At 37.8% G+C, this 6,390-nt stretch overlaps 1 pseudogene; it reads right to left on the bottom strand.

Moving 5' to 3' along the window:
- Positions 1–2,058: 2,058 nt before the first annotated feature.
- Positions 2,059–3,977, bottom strand: LOC139762255 (lactosylceramide 4-alpha-galactosyltransferase-like; annotated as a pseudogene).
- Positions 3,978–6,390: the final 2,413 nt, after the last annotated feature.

The raw sequence follows: 6,390 nt of genomic DNA, 5'->3' as shown, positions 1-6,390 counted from the left end.
TTTCACCGTGGACTCAGGAATATCTTGATCACGCGCAAAATTGTGATCCTTTCCAACATATATATATATATATATATATATATATATATATATATATATATATATATATATATATATATATATATATATATATATATCTTTTTTTTTCTTTTTGTTTCAGTCCTCTGTTCTTGACGCTACCTCGCTGACGCGGGAAGTGGCGAATAGTTTGAAAAAAAGAATATATATATATATATATATATATATATATATATATATATATATATATATATATATATATATATATATATATATATATATATACATATATGTAAATTGGAAAGTATCACAATTTTGTGCGTGATCAAGCTATCTCAATTTGACAGAGTTAAATTATCATCATTTCAGTCTATGTTCCTTAGGGCATTACGTATTTGCAGTCCAGAGTTTACTGATAATTTGTTTAAGAAGATATATTCGATTGGATCTAAGTTGAAGTAAACTAGATCTTTCACTGATAAATCCCTTAATTTAGCAAAGAAATCATTTTATAGAGTTGAGCCCATACCTTCCACTGACACGAAGAATATTTTAGTTCTCCCTTTTGATAATAACTTTACTGTACTTCCCATGTTGCTTAGATCCTTTAATGTAAATGTTGCCTTCAGCAACAATATCATCATAAGGAATATCTTAATCAGGAACTCACCAAAAAATTCTTCTGGGAGCATCTATAAAGTGCCACGTAGAAATTGTGATAAGTTTTATGTTGTGCAGACTGGTAAGGATATTTCTGTTAGACTTAGGCAACATAAATATAGTATAAGAAAAGGAAAAGAATCGAAACTTGTTTAATCAAACTAAAAACTATGACCATTGTATTGACTGGAGTAATGCCATATCAGCTATTAACTCTAACTCCAGTACCACGAGAAATACCATTGAATCTTCAATTATTAAATGCACAAAGAATTATGACTCTGATATTGATAAATGTCTATACATATTGGATAACTTTATTTTTGATAAGATTTGTAAACAATCCGTCTTCTTGTCCACATAATAAGTCTATGATACAATTGCATGTTTGCCAAATGGCGTCCTAGCTACGTTTATTCGTTATATATCAACTAACTGTTATATATGCATGTATATATATATATATATATATATATATATATATATATATATATATATATATATATATATATATATATATATATATATATATATATATATATATATATATATATATATATATATACATATATATATATATTCTTTCCCTCTTTCCCTCATACCACCCGCCATTTCCCGCGATAGCGAGGTAGCGTTAAGAACAGAGGACTGGGCCTTTGAGGGAATATTCTCACCTGACCCACTTCTCTGTTACTTCTTTTGGAAAAAAAAAAAAAAAGAAAAATGAGAGGGGAGGATTTCCAGTCCCCCGCTCCCTTCCCTTTTAGTCGCCTTCTACGACACGCAGGGAATACGTGGGAAGTATTCTTTCTCCCCTATCCCCAGGGATATATATACATATATATACCTCGCTAACGCGGGAAATGGCGAATACTTTGAAAGTAAAGAAAGAATGTACATATATATATATATATATATATATATATATATATATATATATATATATATATATATATATATATATATATATATATATATATACATATATATATCTTTCTTTATTTCATACTATTCGCCATTTCCCGCGCTAGCAAGGTAGCGTTAAGAACAGAGGACTGGGCCTCTGAGGGAATATCCTCACCTGGCCTCGTTCTCTGTTCCTTCTTTTGGGAAATCAAAAAAAAACGAGAGGGGAGGATTTCCAGCCCCCCGCTCCCTCCCCTTTTAGTCGCCTTCTACGACACGCAGGGAATACGTGGGAAGTATTCTTTCTCCCCTATCTCTAGGGATAATATATATATATATATATATATATATATATATATATATATATATATATATATATATATATATATATATATATATATATATATATATATTTGCTTTGTCGCTGTCTCCCGCGTCTGCGATATATATATATATATATATATATATATATATATATATATATATATATATATATATATATATATAATTTCATTCTATCCCCTCCTTAAATTTGTTTGCCAATTCCTGCATTAGCAAGGAAGCCCAGGAACAGATGAATAAATGGCCTCAGTCACTCACAACCACTCTCTAGCTGATGTGTAAAGCATCAAAACCACAGTCCCATGATCATTACCAAAGCAAGATTGTAAGATATTCAGCTAAGTCATAGTCCGGTAAGTGGTGTCAGATAATAAGTGGTCATGCAGATGTTGTTAGACAATGTGCATTTACATGTATGGTGTCAAACAACAATTAAAACCATGGAGTAGTGTAAAACTGTCACATTAATGATGACTGTTTCAGCCATCTAGACTATGTCAGACAACATAGATTTGTACGGAATATGTCAGAAGACATATTATAAGTACAGTGCCAGAGTACAGATTTTTATGTCAATGTTTATCTCTCTGTCTTCTTGCTAAGTGAAGTTATTCACATTAACACTAACAATAATCAAGACTCTGTATGGCACATTGATAATAGCATCAGATCAAGTCATAGTGGATGAGAAAGATTTTTCAATGAATGATACAAAATTATACAAAAAAAATCTGTCCTTTTTGTTTGATAGGAATGGTTTTGAATGAAGATGAATCTGATTAGTTCATGCACTCCAAGGCATAACAAAGCATCTATAAAAAATTTCATTAATATAGTCATCAAAACAGCCTTCACCAGCCAGCTGGTGAAAATAAGGCATTCAAGATACCGTACAATCAAGTTATAACAACATCTACACATACACAATTGATATGTAATATTACAAATAACATTCTAAGCTGATTATCAGATTTACATCACTTTGTTATGGGCATGAAGTTTTACCCTGCTTCATGACTAATAGGGATGAAAAAAGTTTCACTCTGTCTAGTAACAACAGAGAAAACTCCCTGACTTTCATTATGAGCATGACACTGAGCACCAGGACATAGCCACAGCTTTGTCTTATTGATGAAAATAAGTGAACATCAAGGATGAAATGTCCACTCGGAATTCAAATTTACTGAGGTAATAAGTTGTAAAGCATTCTGAATATATTGTTCTTTTGATAATTTTATGTGAACATAAAAATAATATACCAAACTGGGAATTTCACATTCCTTGACTACGTTCAGAAGACAGTTTGCGCATCTTCTGCCTCTGTAGATGGTCTCGGAGTTTCCTGATCTGTTTGACTGTATCGTATATCTTTGGACAGTTCCTTCTTGAGGTTCTATCAACAACTGAGCCATCTCCTGGGTGAAGTGGTGATCCCCGGCTGAATTTGTTCCATAAGTGGATTCCTACAGTGTTGTGGGGCCAAGTCCAAGACCTACTGCCACCAGTCACAAAGAGTTCCTCCCACTGCTTCCAGTGTAGTGGGTAAAAGGTAAGAGGTGCTAATATTATGAGATCTTTGCACTGGTGGACATCAGATATGTTCTGAACATTACATATCTTTTTCACCACCCGCTGGAAGACCCCAGGACCATTGTGACCCAAACATTGCCCTGGAAGTGTTCTGTCAACTCCTTGATGGCTTCCTCACACAGCCAGTGGTCCTTTGGGATCCTGAAGGCACCATTGGATAAGTGGTCCCACAGCTCCCGCCCAATCCAGGAATCACCTGCAGGAAGAGGTGCTACTGTCCAAATGTCCAAGTCAATGTAAGTTCCACCAATGGAGCAAACTACCCCCAGCCGGAGTGCATCTGACAGATTAATTCCAGCCCAATCTGTACTCCTTGCCCACTCCATCCCTCGTAACCAATTTCCAAGCCGACCAGTTCCTACTATGGCATCATCCACATCAAGGGTGGAGATATGGATGTTGTGGCGGGTGGTGAGGGCATGAATGATGGCATCTGTGCCACCAACATGTACATAATTCATACTGTCTGCCCTTGTTAACTTCCGTCGCCAACCCGCCACACATGAAATGACAACCCCCTACTCCCGGATGTGCGCGAGGTAGCACTAGGAAAAGACAACAAAGGCCACATTCGTTCACACTCAGTCTCTAGCTGTCATGTATAATGCACCGAAATCACAGCTCCATTTCCACATCCAAGCCTCATAAAACTTTCCATGGTTTACCCCAGACGCTTCACATGCCCTGGTTCAATCCATTGACGGCACTTCGACCCCGGTACACCACATCGTTCCAATTCATTCTATTCCTTGCACACCTTTCATCCTCCACCATGTTCAGGCCCCGATTACACAAAATCTTTTCACTCCATCTTTCCACCTAAAATTTGGTCTCCCTCTTCTCCTCTGACGCATATATCCTCTTTGTCAAACTTTCCTCACTCATTCTCTTCATTTGGTTAAACCATTTCAAAACACACCTCTCTTACCCTTTCATTACTTACTCGATGAAACCACCTCACACTACATATTGTCCTGAAACATCTCATTTCCAGCACATCCACCCTCCTCCGCACAACTCTATCTACAGCCCACGCCTCGCAACCATATAATATTGTTGGAACCACTAATCCTTCAAACATACCCATTTTTGCTTTCCAATATAACGTTCTCGACTTCCACACATTCTTCAACGCTCCCAGAATTTTCGCCCCCTTCCCCACCCTATGATTCACTTCCGCTTCCATGGCTCCATCCACTGCCAAATCCACTCCCAGATATCTAAAACACTTCACTTCCTCCAGTTTTTCTCCATTCCAACTTACCTCCCATTTGACTTGACCCTCAACCCGACTGTACGTAATAACCTTGCTCTTAATCACATTTACTTTCAGCTTTCTTCTTTCACACACTTTACCAAACTCAGTCACCAGCCTCTGCAATTTCTCACCCGAATCATCCACCAGTGCTGTATCATCAGCGAACAACAACTGACTCACTTCCCAAGCTCCCTCATCCACAACAGACTGCATTCTTGCACATCTTTCCAAAACTCTTGCATTCACCTCCCAAACAGCCCCATCCATAAACAAATTAAACAACCATGGAGATATCACACACCCCTGCCGCAAACCAACATTCACCGCAAACCAATCACTTTCCTCTCTTCCTACACGTGCACATGCCTTACATCCTCGATTAAAACTTTTCACTGCTTCTAACATCTTACCTCCCACACCATATATTCTTAATACCTTCCACAGAACATCCCTATCAACTCAATCATATGCCTTCTCCAGATCCATAAATGCTACATACAAATCTATTTGCTTTTATAAGTATTTCTCACGTACATTCTTCAAAGCATACACCTGATCCACACATCCTCTACCACTTCTGAAACCACACTGCTCTTCCCTAATGTAATGCTCTGTACTTGCCTTCACCATCTCAATCAATACCCTCCCATATAATTTCCCAGGAATACTGAACAAACTTGTACCTTTGTAATTTGGGCACTCACTTTTATCCCCTTTGCCTTTGTGCAATGGCACTATGCAAACATTTCGCCAGTCCTCAGGCACCTCACCATGAGTCATGCATACATTAATTAACGTTGCCAACCAGTCAACAATACAGTCACCCTCTTTTTTAATGAATTCCACTGCAATACCATCCAAACCCGCTGCCTTGCCGGCTTTCATCTTCTGCAAAGCTTTTACTACCTCTTCTCTGTTTACCAAATCATTTTCCGTAACCCTCTCACACTACACACCACCTCGATCAAAACACCTTATATCTGCCACTCTATCATCAAACACATTCAATAAACCTTTAAAATACTCACTCCATCTCCTCACATCACCACTACTTGTTATCACCTCCCCATTAGCCCCTTTCACTGAAGTTCCCATTTGCTCCCTTGTCTTACGTTCTTTATTTACCTCCTTCCAAAACATCTTTTTTATTCTCCCTAAAATTTAATGATACTCTCTCACTCCAACTCTCATTTGCCCTCTTTTTCACCTCTTGCACCTTTCTCTTGACCTGCCTCTTTCTTATATACATCTCCCACTCATTTGCATTTTTTCCCTGCAAAAATCGTCTTAATGCCTCTCTCTTCTCTTTCACTAATACTCCTACCTCTTCATCCCACCACTCACTACCCTTTCTAATCTGCCCACCTCCCACGCTTCTCATGTAACAAGCATCTTTTGCGCAAGCCATCACTGCTTCCCTAAATACATCCCATTCCTCCCCCACTCCCCTTGCGTCCTTTGTTCTCACCTTTTTCCATTCTGTACTCAGTCTCTCCCGGTACTTCTTCACACAAGTCTCCTTCCCAAGCTCACTTACTCTCACCACTCTCTTTACCCCAACATTCTCTCTTCTTTTCTGAAAGTCTCTACAAATCTTCACCTTCGCCTCTGCAAGA

This window comes from Panulirus ornatus, chromosome 43 (genome assembly GCF_036320965.1).
Source record: "Panulirus ornatus isolate Po-2019 chromosome 43, ASM3632096v1, whole genome shotgun sequence".
Classification (NCBI taxonomy): Eukaryota; Metazoa; Arthropoda; class Malacostraca; order Decapoda; family Palinuridae; genus Panulirus; species Panulirus ornatus.
This window is presented reverse-complemented; position numbering and strand designations above follow the sequence as displayed.